This window comes from Ranitomeya variabilis, chromosome 1, assembly GCF_051348905.1.
Source record: "Ranitomeya variabilis isolate aRanVar5 chromosome 1, aRanVar5.hap1, whole genome shotgun sequence".
Taxonomy (NCBI): domain Eukaryota; kingdom Metazoa; phylum Chordata; class Amphibia; order Anura; family Dendrobatidae; genus Ranitomeya; species Ranitomeya variabilis.
The window spans coordinates 417,440,054-417,453,700 of record NC_135232.1 but is presented as its reverse complement, the minus strand read 5'-3'; the positions used below and the strand labels follow the sequence as shown (position 1 = coordinate 417,453,700).

Here is a 13,647-nt window from a genome sequence, read left to right as displayed (position 1 = left end):
GGGGCATATTATTCTATGGAGCGTCTTATGGGGCCATGAACCTTTATGAAGCAGCATATGGGGCATATTATTCTATGGAGCATCTTATGGGGCCATCAACCTTTAAGGAGCATTATATGGGGCATATTATTCTATGGAGCATCTTATGGGGCCATCATTAACCTTTTGTGTAGCATTATATGGGGCATATTTTTTGTATGGAGCATCTTATGGGGCCCATCATGAACTTTATGAAGCATTATATGGGGCTCCTGAGTCAATATGGATATTCAAAAACACTTAAACTACTCATGTCTCAATTAATTTTACTTTTATTGGTACCTATTTCTATTTTTGACATTTACCGGTAGCTGCTGCATTTCCCACCCGAGGCTTATACTCGAGTAAATAAGTTTTCCCAGTTTTTTTGTGGCAAAATTAGGGGCCTCGGCTTATACTCGGGTCGGCTTATACTTGAGTATATACGGTACTGAAATAATGACTTTTGGGTTTTCATTGGCTGTTAGCCATAATCATCAACATTAACAGAAATAAACACTTGAAATAGAGCACTCTGTAATGACTCCATATAATATGAGATTCACTTTTTGTATTGAAGAACTGAAATAAATTAACTTTTTGATGATATTCTAATTTTGTGAGAAGCACCTGTATATGTAATATATCTAGTTCCATGGAAAAGAATGCATAAAAGAACAGCTTGAAGTCAGTGTAAATTTTCTCAAAACGGCATTTTTAGAGAATCCTGAAAATTCAGTATAGTAATTACATCCATTCTTTCAGCTGAGGGTAAAAAGAGGGAAGCCAAAATATGTGTTGGATAAAGTCATTCATCTGTCAAACATGACAGTGTATGAGGCACTGCCCTAAATTCTTTTGGTTTTGCAAAGATGATTGCGACTGTTGTGCAAAGATACCCACATGAATAGTGGTTCGGTTATGAGTCACATGAAATGTTCCTACTTTCATGCCTTTTTGCATGTTTTCACCAGATCTGATTTCACTTTCTCTTGACTCAGCATTGCTGTGCAGTAGGAATCAGCGCCTCACAAAGAAGCCAGACATTTCGCACATCCTTAATCTAACACAGAGCTCCAGTTGCTTTGCTGGTGGTCTTGATGGCTTCTTAAGGATTCAATAATGACAGTCAAACCAGCCTATTTTGACAGCGCTTTACCTTTTACTTGTTTTCTACATTTGTCATTAGATTTGTAGCTGAGGACTTTTAAGACTTGGCCTACTGCTCAATATATCTTCCATTGTGTCTGAAAAGAAAGAATGTGAACATAATATTAATGCCTATATCTTCACGTAACTTATGTACATCTGTAGCTTCATGCACTATCGGTGCATTTTACATTGGCTAGTGAATGATGACAAAATATATGGAAAGCTGACACATTTACATCCATTAACCATAACTGTAAAACCACCATCTAATTTTGTGTACTACTTGGCTATGCTGCCCCATATTTGGACACCAAGGGAGGCCCAGTAATTTGTGCTACAGAAGCTTTTCTGTGGTATTGGTCCAAACGGACTTACTTTCCGTCCCCTGTGTGAATCAGTGAGCAGGAAGGTACTATTCACTGCATATCCATACCAGAAATACCCCACTTGACCTGCTGTTGGAGATGCTCTGACCAGTCATCTAGACATCACAATTTTGTCTTTGTCAATTCTGTGTCGGCCAGCCACCAGTGTGGTTTTATTCTAAGGTTAAGTACAGACAAGCATTAAACTTTGCAGACCAGTCACATCCAAAAAATTATGGACTTGACTGGTTTCGTGAGCTTATCTACATAGCAGACAGGTACAGGAACTGCCTACTAACTACTTGCTCTAAATTGGCCCGGACAAGTGCATGAGGTTCGAGTGGAAATACACCGGTGTAAAGCATATATGCTAATATTGGTCCATGTGCAGTTTGTTGCGCACACAGACTGAAAAAATGTTTGTGTGAACATACCCTTGATCTTATGACATGTTTAAACAAGGAGTTAATTTAAAGGGGTTTGGAAACAATTCCCATGAATGTTCATGAGAGGAGGCACCTTAAGGGTATGTGCCCACGTTGCGGATTAGGCTTAGGAATTTCTAGTGCGTATTCTGTCTCTCCTTGCAGAAAACGCACCTGCGTTTTTTGTGCGGTTCCGCAGCGTTTTTTTGTGCGGTTTTCTTGCGGATTTGCTGCGGTTTTTACCCCTGCGGTTTTCTATAATGGAGTGGGTACAAAAACGCTGCAGATTCACAAAAAAGAAGTGACATGCTATTTCTTGAAAACCGCAGCGTTTCCACAGCGGATTTTCTGCAAAGTGTGCACAGCATTTTTTTTTCTCATTGATTTACATTGTACTGTAAGTCAATTGCGGATCTGCAGCGTTTCTGCACTGCAAAAAACACTGCGGATCCGCAGAGTGTGCACATACCCTTAGTCTTCCATTGCCAATTGTTTGTGCATGAAAGAGTGGCAGAGAAGAGCCTATAGGGGTCCTTGTGTTCAGACTCTCACCAGTCACACATTTACGGTTGCTTTGTTACATTTGGATTGCTTTACATCATGAAGCAGTTTTGACTTTAATGTTAGATTATATTTGGACAGCTTACCTGGAAAGGAGCAAAGTATAAAAAAGTAGGAAAAATAGCAATTAGCGAGTCCTGCTGCTTTATATCTTTGCATAAACATAGAAAGGTACAACAATTTTTCTCCTATAAAATGGATCCATATAAAATGAAAGACATTGAAATGTGACTGTTCACCACATGGTATGTATTATGGGGGGAGAACAATAGATCTGTTTTAAATAGAGAGAGAAAATACTTTTCAGTAAGCCTTCATGTATGAAGTAAGACTCCAGATTTACCACTATTATCAAGATTCTCAGAAGCAGTTCTGCAAAGCGTTAAACACCATACTCTAATTAGGACAGCTTGTATGCTTACGTTACCCGTTAACCTTGTATGAACCAGACGACTACTCCAGCCAGCCAATCACTTTACATTATAACCAAAATAGGCTTTTTGCTTTTTTTTAATTTGAAGGAGTTTTTTTGTGATTAGAAATAAAATTGTGCTATCTACTAGAAACAGCCCCACTCCTGTCTATGGGTAATGCCTGGTATTACAGCTCATTTCCATCCAGATAAATGTGGAGAGACTGCAATACCACACAGCCCATAGATAAGAGTCGTGCTATTCCTGTAGAAAAGCATACCCCTATGCTCAATACAAACCAAACAACCAGACATACAAATAATCCGTCGTCGTCTTGTCCTCACACATACTGACCCGTGGAAGTGCAAGCACAGCCCGAAACGTCCGTCGTCTAATCCTGCTCACTGGAGCTCCTGACCTCACTCCCCCAGCCATGGAATTTTATATGAAGATTGATTAAAGTTTGGAATTCTTAGATCGGTGAGTGCCTTCCTGTTTTTTCCTCTCACACATGGCTTTACAAGTATTTGTTTTTTGGAAAGAGCACCCGTGATCAGATCATGAAGTTCGTCTGATTTCCTCACAACCATTGATTGACACTGATAGTCCTGAGGTTACCTCGATTGTTCAGACAGTGCCGTTCTATTTCTTTCTTTAGGATTTGTGTGTATATACTGTATATGTATATATATATATATATATATATATATATATATATATATATAGATAATCACAAAATGGAGAAAAGAAATGAAATAAGCCAAAAATTGGTGCACAATATAAAAGTTAACAAAGGAAGGTACCGTAGTTGGTATAACATAACTGAAAACTCTGCAGGATCCTGCACCTTGCTGCCACATAGTGCCACATAGGTGTGTAGTTTTTGTGTGTAGTCATTGTGTTTCCTGGTAGGTGTAGAAGTCCCTTGTTTTCTTCCTGTCCTAAAAAACAGTAGATAATATGCAAGATGGACATCTTGGAAAGGAGATTAAATCTGTGCTTTTGTGTCTATTTTTGGGAAGCACTTGGCAGTAACCAGTAATCATTCACACAATCTAAACTTGGTGTATTTTCATTGCTGATTCATGAGTTATAACAATGATTTGTATAAATAATATGGGTGCCAAATTTAAGAAAGTGTGGGTGCCAGGTATAAAAAAATTTGAGATCTCCTTCCACCATTCTTACTTGATCTTTGCATTTGAAACTGAAGGTCTGAGCGTCGGTATCAACGTTTAGTAGACCTTTGCACATTCTTATATCAGCACAGATTACATTAAGGAAATAAAAAATTTGGCCGAAAGTTTAACAAAGGATTTTCAAAGAGTTTCTTAATGAGTGTGCAATGCAGGCTGCAACAGGATATGGCTGCTGAGCAGTAATAGTCTAATGACAGAGCACTCATAAAGGCTGAATGATTGCTGAAAATATGATCTGCTTGTTTCGTTAGTAGAAAGCACCCTAAGAACATTCCTAATGTTCCCTTCTTTTCTTTGCTGTCAGAGCCTCTAACAATAAAAACTCTGTGCTGTTCGGGAGCACTATATTAGATATTTACTGGCACAATGCAAGGTGATCCTTTGGTTCCAGAGGTTGGCTGTTCTCTAAATGTTGGCATCGTCTTCAAACTCTGTGATCCAATCTAATCCATAATTGTTTTCCAAAGTGCATTAAATATTCACTCCGCCTATATAAACTTGCATTAATTGCTTTCATAGGCTTGTAAAGCCTGTTAAAGTAAAACATCAATGAAGAAACGGGTCCATTTATTGAACAAATTCCTGAAGTTCATTGTAAATTGTTAACATTGTAATTCGCAATACCTATATATGCAAGGTTTGGTCAGTAGAGTGGTCAGCCTGTAGTGGCTCCATTTAAGGTCAAATTCTTACGTCTGTGAAATGTATGTCTAAGGGAAGAGTCAGACGGCCTTATAACACGGACGAGGATCGCAACTAGGGATGAGTGAATAGCGTCTGATAACTCCTTATCAGAATAGCTATTGCGCTTACCGAATAGCTGTTTGTTGGGCTCTCCATGCATGTGTTGTGAATGTCACACAGCCGCGACACATGGAGCTGTGGCACCAGAACACCTGATTATCGGGAGCTCTCCAGGTATCCAGGTTACTGAGGCAGCCATTTGGTAAGCGCTATAGCTATTCGGATAAGGAGTTATCCGAAGCTATTTGCTCCTCCATAATCGCAACACAATGCTTGACTAGTCGTCCATTCTCTCAACCCGTGCATGCGCAGGACAGCTTCATGTGTTCAAAGCTTTTGCCATGCTCTGGTCAGGTGAACTACCAGGAAGTCTGGGCATTGTGTTGTGATCCTTGTCCAAGTTAGGCTATGTGCACATGTCCGGAATTGCCGCTGAAATTTCTGCGGCAATTCCGCAACTGTGCCGCAGGTAAAATGCATGCAGAATTGGCATGCATTTTCCCGCTAAACACTAGCGTTTTACAAGCCTAATTAGCTTGCAGATGCTAGCGTTTTCAAAGCGATCTGTAGCATCGCTTGGAGAACTGATTGACAGGTTGGTCACACTTGTCAAACATAGTGTTTGATAAGTGTGACCAACTTTTTACTATTGATGCCTATGCAGCATCAATAGTAAATAGATCTAATGTTAAAAATAATTAAAAAAATAATAAATCGTGATATTCTCACCTTCCAGCGTCCCTTGCAGCGTCCCTCTTCGCGATGCTCCCGTTTCCAGTAATGCCTCGAGGCAATTACCCCAGATGACGTAGCAGTCTTGCGAGACCACTACATCATCACAGGTCATTGCCGCAAAGCATCACTGGGAACGGAAGCATCGCGAGGAGCGAGACGACTGCCGGGGACGCCGGAAGGTGAGAATATCACGATTTATTATTTTAATTCTTTTTTTTTTTAACAATTATATGGTTCCCAGGGCTTGGAGGAGAGTCTCCTCTCCTCCACCCTGGGTACCAACCGCACATGATCCTCTTACTTCCCGCATGGTGGGCATAGCCACATGCGGACAGTAAGCAGATCAATGCATTCCTATGTGTGCGGAATCCCCGAGATTACACACAAAGAATAAACATGCCACGTTTTTTTCCGGAATGCATAAAAAATTTGCATAAAAAAACCACAGCAAAAACGTAATGTGTGAACATAGCCTTAGAGTCACTGCACTTTTGACGCCAAGAATTGCACTGTAGTCACTCTAATTCCCAGTGTGCCTTTTCCTAGAACAATCACAGCTTTATAGTATGACAGCCAGCATGTGTGACTGTGGGCAGACTATGAGCTACATGTCATGGCATAAGGAATATCTTCCATTACAGCCATCGTTGTCTTCGAGGCAAAATGTCAGGTTACTTTGCAGTGAAGAAAATGGGAACCAAAACAGCCTACAACTCTGCCCCCAGGGATTGAGACTTTTCCTCTGTAGCTCAGCTTCAGGAAACTTAAGCATTTGTGTGCTGAAGACCGCATACCATTGGAAAGGAAGTTAGGGTGGAGATGCATGCCTAGATTAAATGAATATGAAAATCACCGTACTAGCTGTGGGCTATGAACTGCAGAGATTTATGATGTCAATTTCAGAACTCTTTTTAAATCTTGCACAGATTTTTTTTATTCTCCATTTGACCCACCCTTTTTCATGCTGCTTTACCTCAGACGACCAGCTATGCATATTTTCCTTGCATTGATGCTTGCAGTAGCATTGAAAACATACTCACCGTAGTTGTTTTGATTCTACATCAATTATATAGCATATCAAATTATATACAATTCATTACATAGCATAATAAGTAAGGTAAAAACACATGTGATCTAAACTTGACTATCAGTAATGTTTTGTCAAAGCCAAAGCCAGGGACTATCAAAAACAATGCAACTTTATTTAAAGCATGAGATACTAAAGAGACACAAAGACCACAAAGTAAAAAACACAATGAAAGTGTATATAAAAATGTACACAAAAACACAATGAAAAAAACAACTTAATTTAGATTAAAGGTGCAGAAATGCTACAGAAAATCAACAACATCAGAAACTCATGAAATACTCATTGTGGGAACATAGGCTTAGGGTATGTGCACACAGTCAGTAAATGCTGTGGGTTGGACGCTGCATACTTGTGCAGCATCCAACCCGCTGCAGCCAGGTGTTACAGCATAGAAATCCCATGCCCACTATGCGTCCAGAAACACCCGCGGCTCACCCGCGGATACGAACATGAGGCATGTCTCCCTAGTCTCTGCAAGAGAAATGTCACCAATAGTATGTTTTGGACGTGGTGAATCTGCACACGCTTTCAATAGACGGCAGCGGTTTGGACGCAGCGAACATGTGCTGCGTCCAAAGCGCTGCCTCTTCCGGATCGTGTGCACCCGGCCTAACGGATAAGCTTATTCTAAACTTTAAAACCTTAATGTAATATATGGCCCGTTCTTATCTCTTGAGAAGCTAGTTATCCCACCTGTCAATAATGCTATACAAGGGATGTGAACAATATACAGAATGGCTTGTATTACATTGATGGCCATTCATGTGATCATGTTTGCTGCTGTTTTTCTGATTCCCGGAAGTCTTGATGGAATGACTCCCATATTAAAGGATTGACTACAATGTGACAACCAACGTGACAAATGGATTACAATTTTTATTAAACACAGACTAATTTCCATGTAACATTTGAAATAATTAAAGTTTTTTTCCCACTATCTTGATATTAATGACCTATCCAAGGGATAGCTCATCAATATCTGATCGGTGGGGATCCAACATCTGGCACCCACACAGTTCAGCTGCTCTCTGTGTTAGCAGCCGGATGTAAGCAGTTAAAGAGCTGAAAAGAGCAGCTCCATCAATTGTTTGGTGACTGTTGGTGGGTACAACAGATCTGCTTCACTCCTATTAAAATGAAATAGAGGCAGATCGGCAGTACATGGCATTGGTCTCTAAACAGTTGATAGAGTTGTGGTGTTCAGCTCCACAACTGTTAACATCCGGCTGCTGGCGCTGATCGGTTCGGGTCCTGAGTTTCAGACCCCCCACCGATCTGATATTGATGAACTGTCCAACAGATAGGTCATCAACATCAGAGTACCAGAGCAAATCAGTAACATATATTAACATTGGTAAGTTACAGGTTCCTCCTGTTTTATCTGGTTCCAAATATCTCCTTGGTTTTTTATCCTGTACCAGTCATGACCGAGATTAAGTGTGGTGGTCCTTTGATATGTGGCAGCATCTGTCTGTAGTATGGCACGTGACTGCTAAGGCCAAAGGTTAGCTGTAGTAGTCCTGTGCCAGCCCTGAGTGTCATGATTGGCTGTCAGTAACCACAAACGGGTGAAGGAATATGTGAGCATCGGCACTGGATCGGTAGGAGATTAAGGTGAGTGCTGATTATTTTACCATTACAGAGCCTATGATGAATATTTGAATAGATTCTAACATGAAACCCGAGAGTGCCTTTTGCCGCTCTTTAGATTTATTGTTTAGTATTAAGTTGCAATTCCACCATGTGATAATCCGTCATATTACAACACTAACGACCCATTGTTCACAATTGGGTAATGTGAGTGGGTTAAGCGACTGAACGGTGTCCAATAACGCTTGTTCATCGTGTTTGAAAGGCACACTGCTACCTTTCAATAGGTGGCACAAGAGCTCTAGCTCTCCTCCTTTCTGAAGAGACAATTTGCATAATTAGCATATTTCTCCGCAAGGAGAAACGATACTTCTTGGATAATGGTCTGACGCCTCTCACTCAGCCAAACCAGATCTCCGCTTTGCACTGATGAGTGGCAGTACCCCGAAACACAGTGTCTGCAAATTGAGATTCTGGTTTGGCTATTATCCTAAGTCATGTGACAAGGCTCCTTAAAGGGTCAACATTGACTTGTAGTATTGCTACCTTCCAATAGGTGGCACTAGAGTTCTAGCTCTCTTCCTCTCTGAAGAGACAATTTGCATAATTAGCAAAGGCACATGAGAAAATTCTTGTTCACATTTCAAAAATCGTTATGTAAATGGAGATCGTTTTCTTGAGGAAATTAAAGTCCTATGTTGGGTTGACCATTCTCCATCGCAGTAAATAGATCAGTAAAAGATAGAAAATTGGATCGGGTACATAGTCATGATTATCAATAATGTTTTTGCTTCACTAATTTTGGTTAACCCCTCTCCTAGTGTATCCTCACCATCCCCTGCAGACTGTGAGTCCTCACGGGCAGGGTCCTCCCTCCTTCTGTACCTGTTAGTGCCTTGTTTTTTGCTCATGTTTATTGTATTTGTTTATATTTGCCCCCTTCTCACCTGTAAAGCGCCATGGAATTAATGGCCCTATAAAAAATGTTTTATAATAATAATTTGTACAATATCAGTGGAAATGTATTAATACTTCATGGATTAATGCATTTACAATAAATAGTATCACTTATGGAATTTGAACATTAAACATAAATACAATTCATATTATCTGTTTGTGTGAACACCGAACACGGTGTTTGATGTTACGATGTAATGATCACTATTCAACCAATTCTTCCACGATTCTCGTCCCATATAAACACTTGTCTCACATCGTTTGCTAGCTGTGAGTTACGATCACATTGTTTATCATTGAAATTGTTGTCTGCTTGTGTAAAAGAACCCTTAGTCATGAGCCAGCGCAAGATTGACTGCAAAATCTTGTGCACTAACCTGAGCCTTCTGATTTACACACAGTGGGCCCCATTGATCGAGGTGTTCACCAAAATTCTGGAGTAAAACACATTGAAATGTTGCGACTTTTGGCATTTTTACACAAGTCCCAGTCAGCTACTCTAAAGTGAGTGGAACTGGGGTGGAACAGGGCACGATGAAGCCACCCATCGAATTAATCAAAATTGACCCCACTCTAGTGGCATAAATTACACCAAACGTGCGTCACTTTCTGACTGCAGTAAAATTTCTGGAGGCGGCGCAAGGCAGTTGTAAGAGGCGACTAATTCATTTAGTGGCGTACGTTTTTTTAATGAAGTAGTCTTGAATTATTGTTGTATTAATCTTACTCCAGGAGTCCATTTATTAAAAATAGCATGTAAAACACCAGACTCAATGAATCGAGCCCAATGAGTTCCCTGAAGACAGTAAAAAATGGAGTAAGTAGGCCAAGCTATATGTCAGGTATTCCAGTACCAAAGCGTATGAAGCAGTTTTATTTAGTCCTCTGCAATCTCTATGTCTGCACTGGGTATGTGCATGACCTCAGGTAATATTATCTATGGGAAACACAATGTTCTCTTCCTTACAGTGAACCGTTTGTTGGGTTCTCCTTTTTTTTTCTTAACCACATTTAAATTATTTATTTTCAGTGCTCGTGGAAAATGGAAGCGTAAAACAAACCTACACATTGTTTGATGTCCTCAGCATGTCCTTAAAGGACCTTTATGGGACGTACCAACTTACAGGATATCTGTGTTGCAATGGAGAATTTTTTTGTATTGAATATTTGTTCAGGCTTGTGTTTGTTTTTCCAACTCATATCAGAACTGAGAGAGGCAGAGAGAGAGAGAGCAAGCAAATTGGTAAACTTGTGCGAGTATACAAGGGGGCAGATGCACAGAAAATACTCATTTAAAGATATTCTAAACCTGGAAAGCATTATGACATTTCATTTAAAGGGAGTCTGTCAGCACAAAAATTACCATTCAAACCATGATTATCAATAATGTTTTTGCTTCACTAATTTAGGTAACCTTTATTTGTACAATATCAGTAGAAATATTGTATAATACTTTATTGATGAATGCATTTACAATAAATAGTATCACTTATGGAATTCGAACATTAAACATAAATACAATTCATATTATCTGTTTGTGTGATCACAGAGCATGGTGTTTGATGTTATGATGTAATGATCATTATTCAACCAATTCATCCATGATTCCTGTCCTATATAAATACTTGTCTCACATTGTAGACTGTTCAAACCAAGCAAATGTGCTTGGTGCATTCTGGTGTTGCCAAACAGTTCAGTGCATCTTCCCACCTATTTGTTTTCTAGCTCCACCACTATTTTTCTTGATTGACAGTGCTGGCCTAACTAGAGCCAGCGAAGGGCGGAGATAGATGGAAAACAACTAGCTGGGGAGGTGCACTCAACTGTTCGACCCACTGAACTCACCTGTATGGACACGGTGCACTGTGGTGCCTGTGCCACAGTCATTTTTTGCTGACAATAGACCAAAGGTATGGTCAATTAGGTGGTTGACCTTGTTTGTTATTTTTTTATCCAAGAATTCTCAGTTTTCTGTTGTGATATTGCCATCCCCTACCACTTTGCAGATGGCTGGCTGTAGGATGATTTGGAACAATCATTATCACCCCCCACTTCCCAATTCCTACAGGCACAAACTTAGGGTACCGTCACACATTGAAATTTTCATCGCTGCGACGGCACGATTCGTGACGTCGCAGCGTCGTATAATCATCGCTCCAGCGTCGTAGACTGCGGTCACACGTTGCAATCACGGCGCTGGAGCGATGCCGAAGTCCCCGGGTAACCAGGGTAAACATCGGGTAACTAAGCGCAGGGCCGCGCTTAGTAACCCGATGTTTACCCTGGTTACCAGCGTAAACGTAAAAAAACAAATAGTACATACTCACCCATCGGTGTCCTTCAGGTCCCTTGCCGTCTGCTTCCTGCTCTGAGTGCAGCCGTACAGTGAGAGCAGAGCGCAGCACCGCTGTGATCTGCTCTCACTTTCCGGCCGGCACTCAGAGCAGGAAGCAGACGGCAAGGGACCTGAAGGACACCGACGGGTGAGTATGTACGGTTTGTTTTTTTACGTTTACGCTTGTAACCAGGGTAAACATCGGGTTACTAAGCGCGGCCCTGCGCTTAGTTACCCGATGTTTACCCTGGTTACAAGCGAAGACATCGCTGGATCGCTGTCACACACAACGATCCAGCGATGTCAGCGGGTGATCAAGCGACGAAAGAAAGTTCCAAACGATCTGCTACGACGTACGATTCTCAGCAGGGTGTCTGATCGCAGTAGCGTGTCAGACACAGCGATATCGTAACGATATCGCTAGAACGTCACGAATCGTAACGTCGTAGCGATGGAAATTTCAATGTGTGACGGTACCCTTAGACTACACAGTCATAAAATGCACGAAATGTATCAAAGTGGCTCATGCTGGATGAAACATTTGGTGCATCTTCAGACATTTTTTTTTTTCTAACTGTACACTCCCTGTTGGCTTATTTTGTGCCTGGGCCTAAATTTTGATGAAATTTTTGTGACACAGTGTTGCATGTTAAGCCGTGCACACTTCTAAATCTACATCCAGTGGTCCCAGGTTAAAAGACATCCAAAAAGTGTCTTCAACACATAATACCTGAATTTTGGTGTATTTGCTTACCACATTCCCCCCTGATGTTCTCAGTAATATGTTAGTCTATTTGGAAACATTAGCAAGGTTATGAAGCGAGTTCACAATTTATCAGAACTCCAAAGAGAACTCCATATTTGTGATTATCTGAGAGCTACTGTCATCTGCTTCAGGCTTGGAATGTTAATCCTTTAGAAATCATAATCACATTTCGTTCTCTCTGGCAATTCAGTAAATTCAGTACCTTTTTAAACTAATTTTTTAAAAACTTTATTGTATCCTTTGTCAAATTACAATATGTGAAACATAATAGATGCACACTACCCAAGGAAATACAACCCACTAGTCCACTCCTCACCTCCATCACAGGCAAAAAGTTATGTGCCAGATGACATTATGTAATTTAGTGGGAACTGGCTTAGATATCTTCCATTTTTTTGAAGTATTCAAATATTATTTCAACCTTTTCCATTGAAGGACCAATTTTATAAGGCCAATTATAAAGGAGAGCCTTTTTGCTGCTATAAAGCATAACTGTACAATTATTGGTGTCTTACTATCTGTATAGTAGAATGTAAGCAACCAAATGTCACATCTGTATTCAAAACAACAGCTGAACTTAAAGAGGTTTACCATGATAGTAAGTAACTGCCTTCTGTGTAAAAGATCTATAACATGCATTTTCAGAATTGTAATATTTTCCTATTGTATACTGCGAACGATATAGCTCGTTCAGTATTGCTCTGGTTGAGCATGTGCAGATGTTTTTTCTGTAGTAAATGGTTTTTGTGTGTAGTAGTGCTTAAAATATTGCACAAGAGCAAATCTGAGCTTTTACAGAAGTGAGACAGATAGCGTTGTCCTATGTAGCTGTCTGCCTCTACTATCACAGAGAACCAATAAGAAGTGCTTCTTCCGTAATTGTGACTCCTGGCTTGTATTGAGCATGGTCCAATCAGACAGCGTTACACTGTTAATACTGGCATAATACACCTTCAGATTTTGCAAAATTTGTGGCTTTTGGCATTCACGCCAGTTTTGGTGAGCTCCCTTGAAGTGCGTAATCGTGGGTTGGGATGGGGCTTGGAAAAAGCCACCCATTAAATCCATCAAAGTTGTGGTGTAACTTCCACCAGATGTGATATTCCAGGTTCTGAATGGAGTAACATTTCTGGCGAGGTCTCATACAAGCTATAAAAGGTGAGTCTAAATCATTAAGTGGCAAACTCCTCTTAAGGAATTACTTGCATTTTATTTCTGCACGCTAAATACCAGCCAAAATATTTTCCCCAAACTCTTTGAGCCTATTGAATGATGACAAATAATAAATTAAACCCAC

The 13,647-nt window shown here is 40.3% G+C and overlaps 1 protein-coding gene and 1 long non-coding RNA gene across 15 annotated transcripts in view; one reads left to right on the top strand and one right to left on the bottom strand.

Annotated features, from left to right (window-relative positions):
* Nucleotides 1–13,647, top strand: part of NFIB (nuclear factor I B) — a 308,859-nt gene that overhangs the window by 62,098 nt on the left and 233,114 nt on the right. The window lies entirely within an intron of this gene.
* The window catches only part of LOC143762949 (uncharacterized), a 57,181-nt gene that overhangs the window by 23,334 nt on the left and 20,200 nt on the right, over nucleotides 1–13,647 (bottom strand). Inside the window, exon 2 of the long non-coding RNA XR_013212285.1 lies at nucleotides 1,178–1,265. This is a non-coding gene — a long non-coding RNA (uncharacterized LOC143762949). The remainder of the gene's footprint in view (nucleotides 1–1,177; nucleotides 1,266–13,647) is intronic.